The sequence below is a fragment of the Danio aesculapii genome, chromosome 12 (assembly GCF_903798145.1).
Source record: "Danio aesculapii chromosome 12, fDanAes4.1, whole genome shotgun sequence".
NCBI classification, from domain to species: domain Eukaryota; kingdom Metazoa; phylum Chordata; class Actinopteri; order Cypriniformes; family Danionidae; genus Danio; species Danio aesculapii.
In genome coordinates, this window is record NC_079446.1 from 17163779 (window position 1) to 17187524 (window position 23746).

The 23746-nt window shown below is 35.1% G+C and overlaps 1 protein-coding gene across 2 annotated transcripts in view; it reads left to right on the forward strand.

The window, feature by feature from the left end:
- Positions 1-11170: 11170 nt before the first annotated feature.
- The window catches only part of svild (supervillin d), a 169158-nt gene continuing 156582 nt past the window's right edge, over positions 11171-23746 (forward strand). For both annotated transcript variants that reach the window (XM_056470009.1, XM_056470010.1), the window contains exon 1: positions 11171-11448. The gene's annotated coding sequence lies outside the window, so the exon portion shown is untranslated. The remainder of the gene's footprint in view (positions 11449-23746) is intronic.

The following is a 23746-nucleotide window of genomic DNA, read 5'->3' on the forward strand; positions in this document are numbered from 1 at the left end:
GCAAACGCAAGAACTAAAAGCTAACATTAGGCTAAAAACGGACTACAGTGCCTTCAGGGCGCTCGCCTGTGACGTCAGCACCATCCTGCTACGGACAACTTTTTAAGCTTATTTTTATAAATATGGTCAATGACAAAGATTTAATCTGTTGGTTTATTATATTATAATCCACAATATATTATAAACAAATAAATATGCAAAAACGCACAGACCTACGTGCCTTTTGGATAGTTTTTTAACATGGGAAATATGTTTTGTTTTGTTTTATGTTTGTTGTAAAAGTTTTAAAACTGTATGCACATTTAAAGACATTTAAATAAGTATATCGCTCACGTGCATACAGCCCACTTACCTTGGACGACAGAAATGAGGCGGGAGGGACAAGTCTGTATGCCTGCAAGTTCCATCATGGACACAGAACAACATTCAATATTCTTTTTTTGTCAAGTACAGCGAAAAGCAACCCATACAATCACATCTGCTATACATTTTAAGGAGGAGTGTAAATATTGCAATTATGACAGAATTAAATGTGTTCAGATGAAGAAAAAACCCAACAAAAAATGTATTGGTCACGTTAAAATGACAGTTAACATGTATGTATTTTTACACATTTGTTCACACATTTGCATTACTGAGAGCAGGAAAGACAGGCTGCACTGGTAAGTAGTATCTTCATAATATTGCTTAATTAAAATAAAGGATCAACAAATTAATCTGTCTTGACAGTCTTTACAAGTGAAGTTGTTATCTACACACAATATGAATTCCTAATTAGAAAATGCTACAAACTATAAAATACTATTCATGAAAATACTTAAATAATACTAATCCAAATGCCCAACACAAGCGGGCTGCGTTCCAGACCAGTTCAGTTGATTAAATATAATGTCTCCGACGCCGCCTGTAGTCCTATTTAGCAACTTGATAGCAACCGTCTTTTTAAAGAAGCGTAATTGATTTTAAAAAATCAAGAGTGTGATGTAACTGATGTGTTTTATGTCATACAATAAAACGTGAAAGTATCTTGAGTTTGTTAGCCACGGACCATATTTAAGCAATTTTACTGAACTCTCATTGAAAAAACCCATTGACTTTGGGAGAGGGGAACCGGAACTGCTAAAATGCTAACTCGCTTCCGGGTTTTTGCATACAAATTGACATCATAGTTCCTCCACTCTATAGTTCAGAGCGCCTTCCGTGGGATTCGAGGGCGGTGTGCGTCACAGGTGTTTCACATTCTTCACTCACGCAGCGGCCTCATTCTGTTCCCACAGCTCTCGGCTCCGCCCCCTCACCACAGTGTTGCACAGACATTTAGTGAACCGATTTTGAATAAAACAGGGAAATCTGTAATGTGTGGAGCATTTTGCTTAGACAGACTTTTCTGTGGGAGAAACGCTTAACACTTCATTACTTGCGACTCGTTTGTGTTTTGACCACATGTGCTTGGCTGTGTATTACAGTATATCAAAGAAAGTGTTTAGACTTTTAAAAACACAGCTGTAATACATTGAGCCACTAAACATTGTTCTAATGACATTTTTCTAGAGGAGGAAAACATGAATTACTTCCAAACACTTAAAATATAGTCTTAGTAAATGCAAGGCTATTTATGAAATCCAAGCATAAAGCTGTATGACTGACTGTTCTAGAGCCTACAACTAATCAATCTATCCGATTCTGGAGTGCATTCAAGTTTCTAAAAATATATATATAAATGATAAACAATCTTAAAACAAATACATTTATAGAGATGGTATAAGTATATAACTGCACTTAGTTGGGAAATGAAGGCCACGTGAATGGTTTGTGAGCACAATTAAGTGCACACAGCATGCCATATCATCTGATAATTGTAAGAAATAATTCCAAAAAAGCAACCTATTGTGTAAAGCCGCATAAAACAAAACAAAAATACAATGTATATGCCAATTTTAGCAGCTAATCAGCCGGAATCAGCTGAGGTGAAGTGATGGCAACCAGCGAGACCTAGCTGTCACTCAAGTGGCCCCGCCCTTAATTATGGAAACTTAATATAACCTAATATAAAGGAAACGGATGAGTTATAAAAAAAAATTCACCCCCTCACAGTTGTCATGAAGAGTAATATTAGGTATAAAAACCAAAATCATTCTTTGTACCAGGCCTAAACACCTTTTTTTTTCTGCTGTAAAGTTGGCCATTTTACCGGTGGGCTCAATAGAAATGCTCTATTATGGAGCCAGGACTAGCGTAATTTCGATGAATTGCACTTTCAGTTACTTCTGTATTTGCTTCACGAGAGAGAGCAGAAGGTTACCGCTTGCATTTTTTCTGCCGCCCACCTCTTGCTCGCTACTTTTGTGCGGGTAAAGCGAGATTGTGCCTGTAAACACAGTGCCCCCTTTGTTCAAAAAATGTATTGCGATTCATTCAACATTTCAACCGGTTTGAATCGTTACATATTTGAATCACAGTGAATCGTTACATCCCTATTGCTGAAAACTAATACCTACATTATTTAATGGCATTTGTTACAACATGGATCGAATCAAACTTATGAATCCTTTTTAACATGAAGATATTTTCTTTGAAATCTAAATGTATTTTTTCTGCCAGCGTTGCTTTTTAAACACTCCCTCACCTAAACTTGCCACGAGTAAGATGGAGAAAAAGAAAGCACATCAGCAGCGGCAGCAAGGAAAAATAAGATGCTCAAGACATAACCTTTAAAATAATGACATATTTAAAATTTTGCAAATATATAACTGAGGTTTGTGACACAACAATCACAGAGAAGCAGTTATTAAATCCTTATTTTTCACAAACCGAAACAAATCATCCACCCATATAGTTGAGTAATGCAGGGGCACAAACAAAAATAGAATTTGCATATTTTTCTTGGAAAAACGAATAACTTTAAATAACTAAAAAACTTTTTGAAATAAATTTAGTTTGCTATTATTTTTATCTAAATTTTAATGTATCTTTTGTTGGTCTGACCTCAATGTCCATCGTCCAACCTAAAACCAACCAAATATCAACATCTAATGATGTTACAGGTTGACGTTGTGTAGACGTTACCAATATCATGTCTTTCAGATATTGGATTTTGATTGCCATAACTGACTAATGTCAGTATTTGACGTCAATTTGACATTGGTTTAAGATGTTGGCTCGACACTAGATTTTGGTCACTTTCTAACACAACCTAAATTCAACCAAATGTCAACATCATTTCACGTTGTTATTGGACATCAAAATAACGTTGCCCTTAAATGCTGGCTAAACATTGAATTTTGTTCACCTGACATTACAACGTAAATCTAAACTAACATTAACGCCTTATGACGTTGTGTACTTGCTGGGCAATAACTAAATGCACTACAGAATGTTACGTTTACACACATGCACAAATTAAATGCACATGCACTGATGTAAATGCATCAGCTTTTTACTCTGTAATACTCTGTAATTTTTCAGTACTCTTTCCACCACTGGTTGTCGTGAACTATGCCACATTACTCAAGAAGAAATGATTGAATCTTGTGTCACGACACCCATTTGTTGTTTACGAATCCCCACAACACCCAACTGTACATCAAGGAAATTGTGACAAATTCATGTGATCTGACCTGGGCTTTAGAGTACAATGGTTGGGTCAATAAAACATTTTTACACTAACGTTTTACATAAAACGTTATACTCTTACAAAAACATAAAAAATATACTCTTTACTTTAGTCAAAAAATGAGTGATGCCCAACCCCTATTATTGATGTAATACGCCACACTGATGAGGGAAAGACTAAACCACAGAGTTTGTGATGAAGATGAGGTTGTTTCTTCATGCAAAACAAAATAAAAAATTATTTTTGAGGGTTAGTAAAGGTGGGCCATTTTTGACCCAAAGAGAGAATGGTGTAGAATTCTAAGACAACACAAGGGTTAAGTAATGAAAATGTATACACACCTATGGATGGATTATGGAAATTAAGAAACCACTTGACAATTCCCAGTTTCTCTGGATTTATAAAGTATTGGTTTGAGCAAGATGTTTATATTTGTTTAATTCTATAAAGGTCTGATAACATTTCTTTCAAATTTGAAATAAAAGTATTGTAATGTCTCTCTCAGAAAATAACAACTGGTCAGGGTAACAACTGTTTTCATTTGTTAAATAAGCGTTATTCCACCAAACACTGCAGGAATAACTCTTCTAATGCTAAAGATGTAAGTTTTATATTCCTGTAGTATTTACCATTTTGTTGTACAGTAAGCAATATTATTGCATTTATTCATTAATTCATTAATTTTCTTTGACTTAGACTCTGATTTATCAGGGGTCATAAACCGCCAACTATTCCAGCATATGTTTTATGCAATGGATGCCCTTCCAGCCACAACCCACTGGGAAACACCCATACACTCTTTAATTCACACTTATACACTTCTACTGTTCATTCATTTTCTTTCGCCTTAGTCCCTTTATTAATCAGGGCTCACTTAATCACACACATACACTACTGCCAATTTAGTTTATTCAGTTCACTTATAGCACATGTTTGACTGTGGGGGAAATCAGAGCACTCGTAAGAAACACAAACATGGGGATAACATACAAACTCCACACAGATATGCCAACTGGCCCAGCCAGGACTCGAACCAGTGGTCTTTTTGCTATGAGGCTACAGTGCTAACCACTGAGCCATTGTGCCGCCCATATTATTGCAGTAATGTGTGATATTATTGCTGTCATATTTTTTTGTAGTATTTGCACACAATTTAGTTGCTCATTATGTAATATTCCAGTAATATTCTTGCAGTAATGTGTGGTATTAATTTCATATTTCTGCAGTATTTACCACAGGACTTTGTTATGACATGTAATATTCTTAGTGTAGTAGTATTTACCATGTCACACAACACAGGGGATTCAAATGCAGTATTTATTTAAAAAAAAAACAGCAAAAAGGTATAAAAAAAAAAAAAGGTAAATCATGACATAGGGGAGGGCAAACAAAGCTAAAACATTATCAAAAACTTAAAATCCACAAAATAGCAAGCATAAGCAAGAAAAACAAACCATGGAAGAACCATGCTGAACCAGGCACACGGAGGGACTGTTGTTCTGTTCACAAACCGTGTGAACAGAACAAAATCAAAACTTACCTGAAACAAACAAACAAAAAATAAATAAATAAATAATAAAAACAGAGAAAAGCCTTATAAAATCGGTAACAAATAATGAGAAACGTACAAAGGGTTATAGGGGATGAAGTCCAGTGAACACAACAACAAAAAGCTTGCAAATAGATGCCCTCTTGTGTTCTTAAAAGGGCTCTACAGCCGTTGACACAGCTTTTTGCCTGTGGTACAAAACTATCAATCTCTGTAGCACCAGTGCTATGCTAAATAATACAGGGGCATAAAAGTAATACCATATATTTCCATTCAGTTATTACATATTACAGACATTTCAACTAAATCCTATGGTAAATACTACGGAAAGATGAAAACAATAACACCACACATTATACTGTATAACAATATACTGTATAACAAAATAATGGTAAATATTACAGTAATATAATACCACACATTACCACAAGAATATTGCAAAGATATTACATACTATATATCAAAATGATGTGGTAAATATTACAGAAATATGACAGTAATACCACCCATTACTGCAATAAAACTACAGGAATACAGTTTACCAAAATAATGTGTTAAGTATAACAGAAGAATCAGTGCAATAAGAATATGCCCACTGGTTTGAAATTATAGGAATTTTACATGAATGCAATAATACCACACATTAAAACGTTACAGGAACATTAACTACTGTATAACAAAATCATGTTGTAAATATTACAGAATTATAACACTAATATACACATTACCACAAAAAACTACACACATTAGGCTACCACATGAAAATCAAAGACTATGGTGAACATTACAGAAATATCACAGTAATGCCACACATCATCGCAAGAATATTACAGAAATTTATAACATTACAAAAGAACATTTCCATGTGGTAAAATGTCACAAAAAATAACAGCACTACTTTTATGTGGTACTTTTTATGTAGGCTACTATGATACCGAATACTGCAGTTAATTTTTTGAGGAGTATTGCTGTAACATTTCTGTATTTGCCACAGGATTTTATTAAACTGTGTGTAATGAAATCTAATCTCCATTTACAGTATATAGCACATTTATTGTGTATGGACACCCAAAGTGTTTACAATCATGTGAAGAGACTCTTCTCACCACCATTGTATGTAGCCTAATGCTTATAATAATAATAATAATAATAATAATAATAATAATAATAATAATAATAATAATTCCTCACATTTGTATAGCTTTTCTGGACACTCAAAGCCTCTTACAGATTGGGGGGAATTGCCTTATCCACCAGCAGTGAGCAGCATCCACCTGGATTATGGTAAAGTCTAGATCAGATATGCGACCAGCTGGAAGTGCGATATGTACATTAATATAGCAGCATTTTTTTAATGACACTGTATAACAATAATTAATATTTTTACAGTACTGTGATGGTTGGGTTTAGGGTTGGGGTGGGAGTAGGCATAAAAAATACGATTTATTGGGTAATTTAATAGATTACATAAATAATACTCTGTACAACTACTGTGGATGTCAAACTCAATTCCTGGAGGGCTGCAGCCCTGCACAGTTTAGTTCCAACTCTAATTAAACACAGCTGATCAAACTAATTAAGTCTTTCAGTCTGGGTTGAAACCTACAGGTAAGTGTGTTGAAGCAGGGCTGGAATTAAACTGTGCAGGGCTCCGACCCTCCAGGAATTGAGTTTGATATCCCTGGGGTAGAAGTTAATAGAATACAATAAATGGAAAATGTAATAAATAATAGAAATAATATTCGTTAACTTCCGGCCACAAACGTATCCCATCTAGCAACAACCCTGGATGATGCAACGGCAGCCATATTGCACCAGACCACACACCACATCAGCTGATTGGTGGAGAGGAGACAGAGTGATGAAGCCAATTATGATATGGGGATGGTTAGTAGGCCATGATGGACAGAGGCCAGTGGGCAAATCTGACCAGGATACCGGGGTTAAACCCCTACTCATTTTGAAGGACATCCTGGGATTTTTAATGACCACAGAGTCAGGACCTTGGTTTAATGTCTCATCCGAAAGAATGCACTCACTGAGCAGTATAGAGTCCCCTTCACTATACTGGGGCGTTAAGACCCACACAGACCACAGCTTGAGCGCCCCCTGCTCGACTGACTAACACCACTTCCGGCAGCAACCTAGCTTTCCCATGTGGTCTCCCATCCAGGCATTGGGCGACTATGTGAGAGTTGCAGAGAGCTAGCTGCCGTTATTTATGTAATGCTCTTGTTTTAATGTGCTGGGTTACCAAACAAAAAATAGCAATGATTGATGACACGGGATCTGGCCAACCTAGAATTGCCACTACGAAGAAGGCACAGCAATGTCTTATTTTCCTTTGAAAATTGAAGAAGTCCAGCCATCCACCACCACCTAAATTTTATCTTGTACAGCAGTGATTCTCAAACTTTTTGCACCAAGCACCACCTAAGAAATAAATTGTCACTCCAAGTACTACCTAATGACCAGCATCAAAATAAAGTTGTGTAGTAGGCCTAATTAATCAGCAACGACTCGTCACAGTTCAAAAACAAAGCAAATTTACTCATAAAAATAATGTTTGTTATGGTCAGTCCCTTTCAACATTACAAAGAGTTTGAACATTAACACTGTACTGTGCTTATGTTTAAATTAAAATGGGCTTAAAATGATACTGTAAATAAAATGCTGTTCTTAAAGGTAAAGTATTAACATATAGTAGCCATGATGACATACACATCCCGTGGATGATTTCCACCAGGGTCAGATGTAACTTTATAAAATATTAAATATGACCAAGAAATGGATTTGAAAGGTTTTTATTCAGCATTAAAGTATTCTGTATAATTTGTGTTTCTCTGTGTTACAAAGATGAATAAAATGTGCAAATGTGCATCACCTTTAACAATTGAACACTATTTATGTGTGTAGGCTTCATAAGCCCACAGAGGTCAAATACTTAGCTCAAACTAGTTTGACTTTATTTTTCAAGAGCTGTAGAAAAAGTAAAACGAAATCATATACAGTAAACACAGTTTTGAATCTGCTTGGGGTTGGTGATAACATTACACTGATGTTCAATTAACCAAGAGTTTTGTTGTTACAACTGAGCCAGAGTCTTGTAGACACGAATCTGTTCTCCTTACAGCTATCAGCTAAAACATTACCACCAAAAATGTGCGTTACATGTATCCACACCCAGACACACAAAGTACATAGGTTTAACTACAAATCAGGCATTGCTATCTGAAAAATATTTGAAGTAAAAATATTATTTTCTTTCTTCTAATGTTGTTTTTCCCGTCTAATGTCTGCTGTCTGTCACTCAGAAATCAACTTTTTCATATGTGATGAATCAACTGATTTATAATTAGTTCTTAGACATTAGAAGTGTTGCAACTGACCCGTGTTACAACTATTTCCCGGTGTCCTCCTTGAAAACTAAACGTACCACAGTTTGAGAACCACTGTCCTACAGAGTAAGCATGGAAAGTGCCATGGATTCAAGGGCTAGGCTATCCAATCAACTTTCAAAACATTTGTGCCACACAATGGATATTTACACACACAACTGTGTGGACTAGGGATATTCTTTACACAGCTGCACAATGCACATTTAACACTAATCCTCCTTCAGCCACTCAATGTGCCCTTAGGAAATTCTGTGTATATGCAGAATGGACATTTAACAGGCATCTGCTGCAGACACCTGAACTGCTTCAGTTCACACCATAGGTTTACACACAGTTCAAACATGGACTGCTAGTAATTATAACATTAAAAATCTTATTAAACTTTCAAATTTCCACCAAGTACTTTTGGCCTGGGCTTTAATTTATAAACACAATTTTACTCCTCACACATTTTTTATTTGGAATATCCAAAATATTTTACATAAAAATAAATCTTTATTTTTCAGTCAATGATTTAACAACGGTTTGCTTTTAGTTTGTCAGTTTTTTAACAACAGAGATTTTTTAATGAATTATTTTGAATTTATTTCCGACTATAACATACCAGTGTGTCCAAAATTTTGTTGCCATTGTTATGAGAGCTAAAACATCAGAAATATCCTTTTTACAAGTCATCTCCATCCTAAAAACATATCTTTCTGATCTAACAGAGACATTTTCAGGTAAAATTAATTTTTTCTAAAAAAAAAGATAGAAATTACAAAATTAGATTTCTTTTTATTGAAAATGTTGTTACATTGTCCCCTGTAATCTCTTATTGGAATAATATATTTAGAGATTTGAAATGAGAAAAAATATGGTCTTTGCAACAAAAATATTTCCTCACCAACAAGGTCAAAGAAGTGTCTTTTAAATTAATCAAAAAAATTGATAAAAGTTTCATTCTAATATTGATGTAAAATGTTAATTTTTGTCAATTTCATACTGAAACTGTTTTTCATTTATTTTGGAATTGGCTTGTTTATGATAATAAACAGTAAGATGTTTCTGTTACTTTTAAAGAAATGATTTTTGGCTATTATGAATCAACTAAGAGAAATGCTTGTTTGGTATAAATTAAATTTATTTTCTTTGTAAATTCCATATCCACAAATGCAAATTTACTAATACCAAACTATATTTTCCTGGGTTTTTTTTTTTTTGCATGAATTTAGTCATTATGTACATTTAATTTCATTATCTGAAAATAAGAAAGCAAAAAGAACTATTTCAGTTTATAATGACTTTAATTTATATACTGTAACTGATTCTTAAATGTCTTATCCTCAATTTTATATCATGTTCTTTATTATTCTTTCTTTCTTTCTTTCTTTCTTTCTTTCTTTCTTTCTTTCTTTCTTTCTTTCTCTTGTATCCTTTTTTATTGACAATGTAATCCATACTCTATATTGTAAACAAATATTGCTACAAACTTGTCAACTGTTTTTTTTGCAAAAAACAAACAAACAAACATACAAACAAACAAACAAACAAATAAACTATAAACTGCTACAGTACGTGTGCAGCATTGCAGTGCGCATTAAAAACACAGGGTGGTGCCATAACATTGACAAGCTTCTACTGTAAGAAAACCAGGTCAAGACAAAAAAAATGGACATACGGTAATACTTTTCTGTCTGTGTTAAAATATTTTTAATATATGTTTACATGTGTAGCACCTGGCCCCGTGAGACCTATTTGGTTCCTTTATCCATACAAAAACTATTAAGAAACAAATATTATTTTCACATTTTTTTTCATTCTAAATACCCTAATGAATCTACAAATAGTACTTAAATAGCCTAAATAGCCTAATAACTAAGTACCTAAAAAATCATGTCAGTTTTTACTTTTATTCAGGTAACTTCTTTAATTTTCTAACATACTAAATTGCAGTACAGTGTCCTAATTTGGACATGCTGTGAGATTTTACCATCCAGAAACTGTTTCAACTGTAAACATGCATGGATGTTTCTGTCAAACCAAGATATCCCGCTACATAACTTATAACACAGCATATGAAAGTTATTGTTGGGAAGCAAATTTTTTATTTTTACACAACGTAACGAATTAGCAACTAAAACAGTAATGGAACGCTCTAAATGCTCATGCTTGTAACAGATGAAGAGTCAAGAGGACAAAAATTGTACACGGGACAGCACTTGTATTATCTTGCCTTTCGAATGTAGATTTTTCCTGTATGGAATGCATGCAGACACAGCATGCGCATGCTTGGAAAACATAGCTCCACCCAGTATGAAATCAATTCCTGAACCGACTCGTTCTTTAGTTAAATCATCTAGTCTTGACAAGAATAATTACGATCTAATTATTGCACAAAAACTGAACTCACTTAATGACTGATGGAAAATATGTTTGAGCACTATTTTGGGGTTTTCAGTATATATGGAACTTAAAGTAAAGTGAGACGATTGTTTTAATAATCGTATATGATTCACTGATTCAACTGCAGCTATTCAAAAGAGTCAATGGAGTAAATCAAACTCCCATCCGTCCACTATGGGGTGGGCAGGGGGGCGGGATCTCAACTTTGAAACGCAAGGCTGACAAACGCACTACTTCAGCAGCCTTCATAGGCATTACTGTGGTTTGATTCGAGTTTTTATCAGTACTTCAGGAGAAACAGGAAGACAGTTTAATGCCGGCAGAAAGCACTGTGTCAATCGCTGACCAAAAACGTGCTTGCTGTGCGACGCGCACAATGTATTTGCGTTATTTCACGCTTCTTTTTTATTGGTAAAAATACGGCGGAGCTGTCTATGCTTCTGTCCAATGACTCGCGGTGTTTATCGGATTGCATTTGTTTTGATTCAGCGAAATATAACCAGGTGAGTACTGAGTGGACGTTCATGTTTTATTCACAACAAGATGTTTAGTTAAACAATATTGTCAGTCTGTTTAAAACACGGATAATGTCAGATCTGCTGTAATGGGCGTAGTGTTGCTTAATTCAACTGAAATACCAAAGGTCTCTATGTTCCCTGTAGATTCAAGTTCTGGCTGAAACCTGCGAATCTTTTGCTTATGTTTTAACCTATTTGTTTAGGAGTTATGTCTTTTTTCTTTGTTTTACTCTTTTTTTTTTTTTTTTTTTTTAGATCAGATTATATGCTCCCCACCCCCTGTATTTAAATCATCAATTTATTTTCATTTAGTTATCGATTTGTGCAATTATCATATGAATTTGGCAAATTTGTTGTAAGTTCAATTCTGTTTATGAATAATAAAGAACAAACAGAATTAGTTAGCGATGTTTAACAATTACTACAAAGAGCACATTTAACAGTTTTCAAAAACAAGCAAAGTAAGCTTGAGGAATTATTTTAAAGGTCAAAGTATGATGTAGGGTATAATTGTGTTACTGTCATTAGCAACTGCATGCATTAAGCTGCTCAGAGTAAAATTGAAGTCCTAAATATGTCAAAATTCTAGAATGATTATTCTTCTACATTTACCACAAAAATAAGTGTCATTTATAAATGTTTAAAAACGTAAATGTTGTTATTATTGATTAATTGATTTAAAAGTGCTAGAGAGCATAGCCTATTTTGGAGTAGCAAAATGACATTGACATGTTAAACCTCATGTAAAGTACCCCCATGCTCATCAACATTTAAAAAGAACATGGTTGAATGTAATGTAAATATGAACAAGTGGAATACATTGAAATATTAACTAATCAACTAATATTAACATTAGACACTGCTTTTCTTGAGTAGTGTGATGAGAATATTTCTTATGATATAACACTTCCCCAGAAAATGTTATTTTTATTAGATTATTTTTTATTTTTTATTATTTTTATTTTAGATTATTTATTGATTTAATATCAGAATAAACTGGTAAAATATATATTCATTAATTTTCCTTTGGCTTAGTCCCTTTATTCATTACGGGTCGCCACAGCTGAAATATATATTTTCAGATCTAATTATTCTAATTCAGACAAAAGATGAAAAACCTCAGCAGATATTCGACTCTGATTGCCTGTTGTCATTTTCCTCTCTGCTTTGACTCCTGCTATAAGTATTTATTTTCAACTCTGGGTTCACCTCTGGGCAGCTCCAGCCAATAGCAGAACTGCAAACACTGGGGAGGTGGGCATAAAGATACCAAGGCTCCATCTGATCTGGTCAAATTTAGATAAGCAACCAATACATAAAGTAAATTAAATTTAGCACACTTCTGTGATGCGTATATTATCCACAATGAATATAATAAATTAAAAATCTTTATTACTGGATTATTAAAATTTTCCATTTCTTTTTTTGTTTGTCTTGAAGAATTTAATTGCAAAATGCTGCTTGTGGACTGTTGACTTGTAATACGAACACTCTAGTATCTCTCTGGTGTTGTTACCTTTGCATTGGCTTTCTTTGGAGTTTTGGGTGCAGTATAATAAGGCCACATTCACAAAAAGCCAGAAAATGTGCATGAAATCCTGCAAAAGGTCAGATAAGCAAAGCTCCTTATCTGATCTTTTGCACTATTCCATGAGCAATTTTGTCAGTTAAGCCGGTTCTAGTGAACCTCTAGCATGTGTGTTCGAATGGAGAAGTATTTACAAAGAGCTGTAGGTCACTGATTAGTTATGCAAAAATTTTTACATTTGAATTGTGTTGAATTGGTCGAAAATGACATTGAGATAATCATTCTGTAATAATGACAGCTGTTTGTGTTGCTTCTCAGTGAACTATAGTTCTGTGTAGTAAATGCTGCACATGAAGTTACCACATATAATAACATAATTTTTCCAAACTTGCTTCATAACTTCAGTTGAGTGTTTGAAATAAATGCTTAGTTGTTGTATGTTTATTGTGTTTATTAGTCATTCTGAATCAATCAGAGCAGTTAAATCTTCTGTTTATTCAGAAGCCGCTATGGGGATTTCCTGGGTTTCTTTTTGTTTCTTCAGGTCTTTCACGTTTCTGTGAAAATGCCCTTGTCCTTCGTAGGAGATTAGCTGCTGATCACACGAAGCTTTCTTGACAAAAAAAGTTTATGACAAGATAAACATGACTAATGCTGCTTGATATTAAGTTCAGTAGAACAACAAATGCTATAGCCTGGCCTTGTTGTAACATGCAATGTTTGACTTGGGTCGGGATGTGGGCTGATGACATCTTTGTTTCACAGAATACATACATTTGCTTTTCACACGAAAATGCAATGGATGCTGTTTTCAGATTTATCAATCATTTAAAGTTACAGATAAATCAATTAAAGTTACAATTACAATCAATATAAATTACAGTAATCAAGTAAGGTATAATTTACATCAAGCTGGTTGTTATCATTAATAAATAGCATAAATGCCAACTGGGTGATCAGGGTGAAAGAATCTGGCAATTTACAGTATTGCTGTTGATGAATATTGGTCAACCAATACATCACTGCAAATATGTTTACTAATATTTGAATTTGTAAAAAAAAAACATCCATATTGCCCAATTTCTTTTCATGTAGCTAATGTTTTTAAAATGTATTATGGCACTGTGCTCATGTACTGTATGCTTTCTCTTTAAGATTAGGCACTCAGATGAGAAGCCAGCTCCTGACAGTAGGGCTGAGTGATATGGCCTTTTTAAAGGTTCCGTGAAGTGCTTTATATTTTAAAATTTTTATAGAGTGGAGGAATTATGACGTCCCCTTGTAGGCTAATCAGCTGCTAGCATAAAAACCGGTTCCCTCGATAAAATCCTTGTAGGATTTTCCTGTAGGCTTTTTCAAGATTGCAAATAATAAGCTCTATGTTCAAACACCATTCATTACACTAACACATTTTGTCCAACCGGATAATCCTTACAAGAAAATACAACTTTTAGCACTTTTGGATCTTAAATGCAACCAAAAGAATTGAAAAGCTATCAATAGGCTATAAATGACTTCAGGGCAACAGACAACTTTTCAAGCTTATTTAAAGAGCCCATATTATACATGAAATAGGGTCATATTTAGTTTTTAAGGGTCTCCAACAACAGTCTAATGTGCATGCAAGGTCAAAAAAACACTTTCATGGTTTTACCTAATTATCCCAGCGACTCCTATATGATTCGTTCAGCGATTCATTTGTACCCAAACCCGTCCTCAGCACGAAGCTAATCTGCGTTGATTGGACCGATGACAGCCTGTTGTGATTGGTCGAAACTGACATCCTTCAGCGCGAGACAGAAAGAAATGCCCAGCAGCTAATCAACAATATAAAAGTTGTCACAGTGCATACACGCTTCATAGTGTAAGGTGTAGATTTTGGCTGCCAGTGGGTGAATGTAATACAGACCGATGGACTTAAAAAAACAGACGACAAACTATTTTATTGAGCAAAAACTCCAAGAACTGGTGAGGAGCCCGTCACCTGCTTTTTTCAGACAGACACACACACACACACACACACACACGCACACGCACGCACGCACGCACGCACGCACGCACACACACACACACACACACACACACACTCACCGTTCGCCTAGACTAGAGCGCCAGTTCAGCTTGCTTGGTGCAATTTAGACAGCTCCCTTGAATCTGAGCTGAACTATTTTGAAACTTGACCGTTGCATGTGTGTAGGAATAGCTGGCGATCCGTAAACAACGCGGCACGCATCGCGTTTTCAACGTGGCTTTACACGCGATATGAGAAAATAAAGAGTTAACCTGATACAGTACAATGGGGGAAGAAACTGATTCATGATGCACTGATCCATGTTCTGACAGTCTTTACTGATCCTTCCTTTTACAAACCGATGAAGTCTTCTTTTTAAGCATGTAATTTCCAGAAGCACTCGATCTGCTCAAGGCTGGGCTATATTGCTGAGGTTTCATCTTTAATTAGACTGCCAATAATATCCATCTGCACAGCATGACTTAATTCGACCCGTGTCTGTGTGCGTCTCTGTTTGTGTGTGTGTGGGGCTTTTTTTCTGTGTTAGTGGGCGGGGCCGCAGGTTTCAAATGTCCCGGGTTTGCGCGTGCAACTACTTGTGTTTCGTAGCCGCGTCATCACGAAACACCTAATGACTCGTTATCAAGACGACTCGTTTGAAGCACTATGAGTCGACTCTTTTATAGATGAATCAATAGTTTTAAACACTGTACACTTTCAGATTTAAGCCTTAGCTGGATATTTCACTTCACTTAGAGCTATGTTACGCACTACATGGAAGGGCATTTTCAAAAACCCATAATATGGGCTCTTTAAAAAATAAATGGTCCACGACAACGATTTACTCTCTCTGTTTATAGTTTATTTACTCTCTCACATGTACCTACGTGCCTTTTGGATAGTTTTTACATGGAAAATACATTTTGTTTTGCTTTACGGTTGTTGTAAAAGTTTTAAAACTGTGTTTAAATGTGCCTACATAGTATTATCATAAGACCAAATAAGTGTATCGTTCGCATGCTCACAACCCGGTTACCTTAGTAATAGATGACAGAAATGAGGCGTGAGGTACAAGTTTATGTGCCTGCAAGTTCCATCATGGACACAGAACAACATTCAATATTTATTTTTTTTTGTCATGAAGTACAGCCAAAAGCAGCCCATACAGTCACATATGCTATAAACTTTAAGGAGTGTAAATATTGCAGTTATGACAGAGTTAAATGTGTTCAGATGAAGAAGGAAACAACGAAAAATCAACTGATCATGTTAAAGTGACAATTAACGCGTGAGTATTTTTTACATGTTTATTCACATGTTTGCATAACTGAGAGCAGTAAGCAGTATCCCCATAATATTGTTTAATTAAAATAAATGATCAACATATTAATGTCTTGACAGTCTTTACAAGTGAAGGCATTATCTACATACAAATTAATTCCTAAGTAGAAAAATACTACAAACTATAAAATACTGTTCATGAAAATACTTTAATCACAGACTAATCCAAATGCCCAACACAAGCGGGCTGCGTTCCAGACCAGTTCAGCTTGATGACTTATAATGTCTCCGACAGCACCTGTAGTCCCATTTAACAACTTGGTAGCAACTGTCTTTTTAAAGAAGAGTAACCGGTAAAAAAAATCAAGAGTGTGATGTAACTGATGTGTTTTATGTCGTAGAATAAAACGTGAAAGTATCTTGAGTTTGTGTTAGCCACAAACCTTTTTTGAGCGATTTAACCAAAATCCCATTCCAAATATCTGTTGACTTTGGGACGAGGGAACCGGAACTGCTAACCGGGTTTTTGCATACAAATTGATGTCATAGTTCCTCCACTCTATTCGATGTTTGATATAGTCTCACCCTAAACATGAAGAGAGGATGGGACATAGTGTAAACTTCACACTCAAGTTAATCAATAAAATCGATTTATCGCCCAGCCCTCAATTTCTAACATCATACATTATTATATACAAAAAAGCCGCCTTTCCACTGCGCACAACATTCGGACATGACTGTTGTAATATGCCCCCTAGTGGCAGTCGCACAGAATTTTCAGTTTTATCGTTCACCATGGGAGAGAATAAAGGAGTGCAAAAGCAAGAGCCTTTATTATCCATGCCTTCACCATGGGTGAATGAATAAATACTAGAAACTCATAGGCTGCTAAAAATTTTGGAGGGGATGTGGAGACTAGGCATGGGACGATAACTATTTTCAAGGTATACCGTGGTTTGGAAGAGTCAAGGTTTTAAAACCGCCAAAGTTTTCTGCTATACTGTTCCTGAGGTATATGTAAGATTTTGATTTTTGATTTTTTAGGACAGCAGTATCTCCAGCAGAAAAGATATCCAAAGATGCCATTTTAAATTGTAAAGAAATCTTTGTTCACTGTTTGTGGTCACATCTGTGGTCACACTCATAGACTTTCTCCCTATAGACTTCCATTCATACTCGTGCAAATGCGTCAGACCGGACAGGTCGTGCGACAAGTTTCGCATTTCGATGCGTTGGAAAATTCAAACTTAGTGAACACTAACCTGCGAAATCGCATCACATGATTGCGTGAGATTAACTGAGGATCAAAACATGATCTCTCTGGACAGAAATTTAAAACATGGACCAGTCGCTTGCTTTTTTAAATGTCTGATCATCTTGTTTAATCCCACCCCTTTTCGCAGTGCCGTATGACAGAATTTCGCATGCTCAAACTCTATTGTGACCGCAGCTTCAGTCCTGGAGGGCTGGTGTCCTGAAATTTTAGTTCCAATCCCAGTTAAACACACCGGAACTAGCTAATCAAGCTCTTTCTAGGTATACTAGAAACCTTCAAACAGGTGTGTTGAAAAGTTGGAGCTAAACTATGCAGGACACCGGCCTTCCAGGACCGAGTTTGGGCACCCCTGGTTTAGCCTGACATGTTTACTGCTCCAAAATATTTTAATTGTTTCTCAAAATAAAATATATTGTTTTTAAAAGTTTTTTTTTTTACCCAGACATTTAAAAAGAATATAATTTAGAGCAGTAACGACAATGCCGTCAAACCGTGACATTTTTATCCAAGGTTATCATACTGTCAGAAACTTATACCGGCCCATGCCTAGTGGAGACAACATAAAACTATTATATTTTTTATTACTCATTTGTGAATAGAAATATTTTTTTAATATAGACTTTTTTTCTGATTCAAAAAATAATGAAAAAAGTAGTATTTCTTATCTCGCGCACACAGACCTGCTTGAACAGCACTGGAATACATCACATCCGGTCAGCCAGTCGCATATGGCCCAGTCGCAGGAGTTCAAATTTTAACGCAGCTCAAATCAGATCCGAATTTTCCGCATGCGGAGATGATCAGAACTCTACGCAGCTCCCGGACTACTCTCCACTGGAATGGCTTCCGGTCTGTCGCTTGTCGTTTGTCGTGTGCAGAAAATTCTGAAGGAGTTTGAGCATGCAAAATTATTTTGGACAGCATTGCAAAACGGGTGGGATAAAACAAGATAATGCCACACTTTGAAAGGATCACAAACACTGCAAATTTTTTATACAAAGATGTCTCAAATATTTACGAGATGCAAAATCACAGGTTAGAGTTCATCAAGCTTGAATTTTGAAAAACATCGACATGCAACTTTCTATGAGTTTGTATTTCCGGGCTGCAGCATTTGTATGCGTATGAATAGAAGTCAATGGGGCAAAAAAGTACAGCTTTATTCAAACAAAGTGTGACACATCAGGGGGGTTCCAGAAAACAGGTTATGTGACATAGTTAGGTAAGAAATGAATATTCTGTCATCATTTACTTACCCTTCACTTGTTCAAAACTTATTTGAGTTTCTTTTTTTGTGTTGAACACAAAAATATATTTTGAAAAATGCTGATTTCTGCGACCCATTGACTTGGTTATTTTTTTAATAGTACAGATGTTGATGGGTCCCAGCAACCAGCTTTCTTCAAATATCTTCATTTGTGTTTAAAAGAAGCAAGAACAATCATAAAAGTTTTAAAAACATATGATGGAGAGTAAATAATGAGGCAATTCACTTTTTTTGGGTGAAATATCCCGTTAAGGTTTATGGGATAACTTCAGTTTTTGGTTCCAATTTTCAGGGTATGCAAGTAGCCATCACAATATATGGAATACGGATCAGTTGGTGTGAATTTCTGCTTATTAGTGTCTGTTTTTCATTTTGACCATTTTGTGTTCTGTTAAGAAAATCTTTTGTGCTAGCATACTCTGGGTTGACCAAGCTTATGCCCAGGATTAAGTAAGTATTTGATTAAGTAGGTTTAGGTTTAATCAACTGAGAGTTTAGCAGGGGGCAAGCTAACCTTGCTTTCTAGAATTCATGCCAGTGGTGGGAGACACAGATGTGATATAAATAAATTCAAATAAAAATGTATTCTAATTTCTAATTGATTAATCGAATAATTGGACAAATAATCCATGAGAAAATAACACAGGTTTCTTTAAAAAAATGACTTTTATGTTTCCTTATTAGAAAAAATTCTACTTTTATTATTTTAACTGCATACAATAATATCTAAACAGCTAAACCCGAAACCATTTATTTTTTACACCCGTTTGGTGCAGCCTAACATTCAAAATACAAAAATATACAAGAAAATTAATGTAATTTGCTACAACCTAAAACTTGTCCGCAAAAACTGCTTCCCATGGCTTTTCTCTTTTACGAGACATTTTACAAGTAATAAAGAATTTTGTGTTTTTCCATCTTAATATTGAGATGAGTCTTTATATCACCTTGTTTTTGAGTTAGTTCTCTCAAACAGACTGTCATTGGATTGCCCTGAGGAAAAAAGAACATCCGTTCACATTTTGCAAACTGTTTTTTATTTATTTCTTCTTTGACATTTAGAACTGTAGAACATAATACACTTTAATTCTGCATGACATTATTACAATTTTGCATTAATTAGTGTTTGTTTTTCTCACACACAAAATGATGTTTTCTTTATGCAGCACAGCAAATATAGACTCCTTGTGGAAATGATAGCTGCACCGCTGCAGACACGTGCTCCTGGAACTGCATTCAGTGTGAATGCTATAACATTAACTTATGGTAGTAACCTATTAACATGGGTGTGGAAAAAAAGTATGGGTCCCTTATACACTTAAAATGTAATACCTGTGAAACAGGCATTAATTTAAATGTTCCCAAACTTTTTTTGTCCAAACAAATCCGGTTTTATCCGGTTTTGCCCCAAAAAAGTTTCTGCGTTTTCTTTTAAACGTAATTTTGTTCTCGCCCATGTACTGTTTTCATTCTGCAGCGTCTTCTGTGTTTACATCACCTGTTTAGAGCAGGCTGTGCTTCACAAATGATGATTCACAGGAAAACACAGTTCTCCATGTGTAGTTAAAGGCACAGCAAAGTGTTTTAAATTTGCCTCAAAGATTTTTGAATTTGAGTTTACGTCAGAATCAATCAATGATCAACACTTTAGGAGCATCCAGAATCACTTACTGTCTGACTCTTGTCATTGTCACATGACTTATCCGCTTCAGTTGCATTGCTTACTTTATTCATAAATTCTCTGCTTAGAAAATACCTAGTAATTGCTGCAAAGTCTTTATTGAAATAATATGAGACAATAGATCCACAGCAGAGCTTAGAATGTTCACAAATAATGCACACATTATCAACATTTCGGAAACTTTTGAATACTAGTATTTATTTTAACAAAATTTGACTAAAGTTTCACCACATTTCAACAACATGTTTAAAACCGTCAACATTTTTGAAAATGACACCATCATTAGTCTGATTATTCTGATCTTTTTTATGTAAATATTAAGTGTAAGTGAAATGTAAAGACAGTAAGGACATCAATCATGGTGCTACATATGCTTGGGGAATTATTAGAAAAAAGGTGCTTCATTTGAAATTAATGGTGATGGAAAGTCCTTCGCCTCACAGCAAGAAGGTCACTGGTTTGAGCCCCGGCTGGGTCAGTTGGCATTTCTGTGTGGAGCTTGCATGTTCTCCCTGTGTTCACGTGGGTTTCCTCCTGGGTCCTCCGGTTTCCCCCACAGTCCAAAGACATGTGCTATACTGTAGGTGAATTGAATGGCCGTAGTGTATGAGTGTGAATGCAAGAGTGTGTTGGTGTTTCACAGTGTTGGGTTGCAGCTGGAACTTGATAACTTTTAATTGCAGCTTAGAGCTATGATTTATACTTTCCAGTCAATTTTAGCATTATTCTTGTGAATGCTTCTCAAATGCTTTATAAAAATGTGCTCTGTTGGCTAAACATAATGCATGCAAGTGTATGTTTAGCCAAATACAATAATCTCGCTCGTTAGGTGGGCGATATAGCCTTTAAATTCTATCCCAATATTTCAAGAATATTTGCAATAATGCTATTTACAGGAAAGAGAAAAAATAATGGAGTAAATGCAGCAACATTTATTAGATTACTTGCATCTGATCAAGACAATCCATGTAACTACAGTAAAATGACTGACATGCAGACAGTTGCTTCAACAAAAATTATGCAGAAATATTTATTAGGAGAAGTAAAGTGCAGGTCACCTAAAGCTGTTAATAAATTAGAAATTTCACACACAGTTACTAATTCTTACTGAAGGTTAAAGATAACAATCCTAAATTAATATTTGAAGTGTTCACATGCAAAAGCCGCTAATCGCCACTTCTGCCAAAAATGAGATAATGACATTGAGTGAAAGCTTTAGGCACGTAGTACACCATCAACAAATAGATGTGCTTCAAATCATCCAAATTCCAGCATCACACTCAGAAATAACAGTGAACGGCACCTGCATTTGATAGCAAAAGCCGCTATATCCCGAGAACCAATAAGAAGGTGTGAATCGAATCATATGTTTTCAATGTAGCAGTGCGCTTTATGAGGTTTTATTCCGCTTTCGATTTTAAAAGATGGAGTCTGATGAACTGGATGAGCCTGTTTGACTGTCAGTGAATGGCAAATGAAAACGTCCCTTACCTCAAAACTCTGTGCATTATAAGAAAAAGAATACACACTGTACAGTCGGAAGTGTATAACATGCATTCATAATGATTTTTTTTGTGTAGCGACGATATAATGAGTTCGATTTACTATACATTAAACGGCAACTCAATTTCACGAAAGACAGAGTTAAGATGCTGCATGGATGCTATGAGGATAAACAAGAGACCAAGACCTTAAGTGTGGTGAGAATGAATGAATGACAACTTCTAAAATTGTCTGAGAGGCATCCCCTTTTTGTCCAGTAGGTCCACCTTGTGTTTTATTTGCTAATTTAAGAACTTTTGTAAAAGATAAATATAATGTATAAAACTTTACATTATTTATATTACTTCATATTATCCATACGTCTGATAAGCTTTTTATATTAATTAATAGACAATGCACACATATTGATGTTTCACAATGTATTTAAACTACATTATTTGATTGGTTATTGATTAATGCATTTACTTGACAGATTTCATTCATTAATTTTCCCTCTGCTTTTTTCCTGGTTTATCACAGTGGAATGAACCGCCATTTTCTTGACAGATTTATATATTTTAAATTTTAGGTGGTTTGTGTCAAGTGTTTTATGTTTGGTTAAATAATTTCTAAATGCATCTTTAGTATTTTTCAACTAATTACAATGTCTTGTCCTAATAGGTGGACTTAGAGGTTTTTGCTAAAAATGCACAAGTGGATTTAGCTGGTTTTGACGGAAAAAGAAAATTTATCTCGTTAAAAACCAAAGAATTGTGTAAAGTCACAATTTTGGAAAAAAAACAAAACGTCTTTTATTTACTAGCTCATAACCTTATCATTACATATAAAATATAACTTCTGAACCGAATCAGATGAGCCTGACAGAAAATGCTCATTTACAAGAAAAGAGCTTTGATGGATTTAGAGGGTTTTGCATCTGAACTCTTCATTTATAAATCAGCATCAAAAATGTGTAATTTTACATATAGCCTATACCGTGCTGGTCTTTCTGGTTTCAATGACCAGCATTGAGCCCAGCAAAACCTTTTTTTTTTTTTTTTTTACGTCAGCCGGGTATAAAGCTTACAGAGAAACAGGTTGTTTTAATTAAAAGATGGATAGTTAGTAAATAATAAACATTTATGTTTGTTTTATTTTTCTTCATTCTAAAATGAATACACGGTTATCAAAAAAAATATTAGCATTAAATAATTACGTGTCTCCCATCTAAGCCGCCTCAGAACTGAGGATCTGATGTCTCACATTACTATATTTACTTGAATTCGCATTACTTGAATACAATTCTTACCACTTGTAACCAAACCACTGCTATATGGAAGTAGCCTCCGTTTCAGTTGTTAAATTGTCATTGGAGGTTGAAATGGTTCTCTTGATCTGAGACTGGTGTTGTGGTCCGCAGAGCTAAAGACTCACAGATTGTTGTGTGCGATATATGCGCATCATACATCATCACGTCTTTATATTATTGATATCGCAATATGACAGTAGCGTATAGCGCTATTTCCATGGAAGAAATTATATGTCACACCCTCCTCTCTCGTATCGTACAGTATAAGATATTGTCTTAGAACTTAATTATACATAGCAGGGCATCTGTGTGTCGCAGAATGCACAACATTTCTAAAAAAAATAAATAAATAAAAAACGGTGATCAACGGTGACTCCAACATCTCATCTGTCTGTTTATCTTCCTTGATCTACTTCTCACTTTCCTGGTCTGTGATAATAGTCAGTAA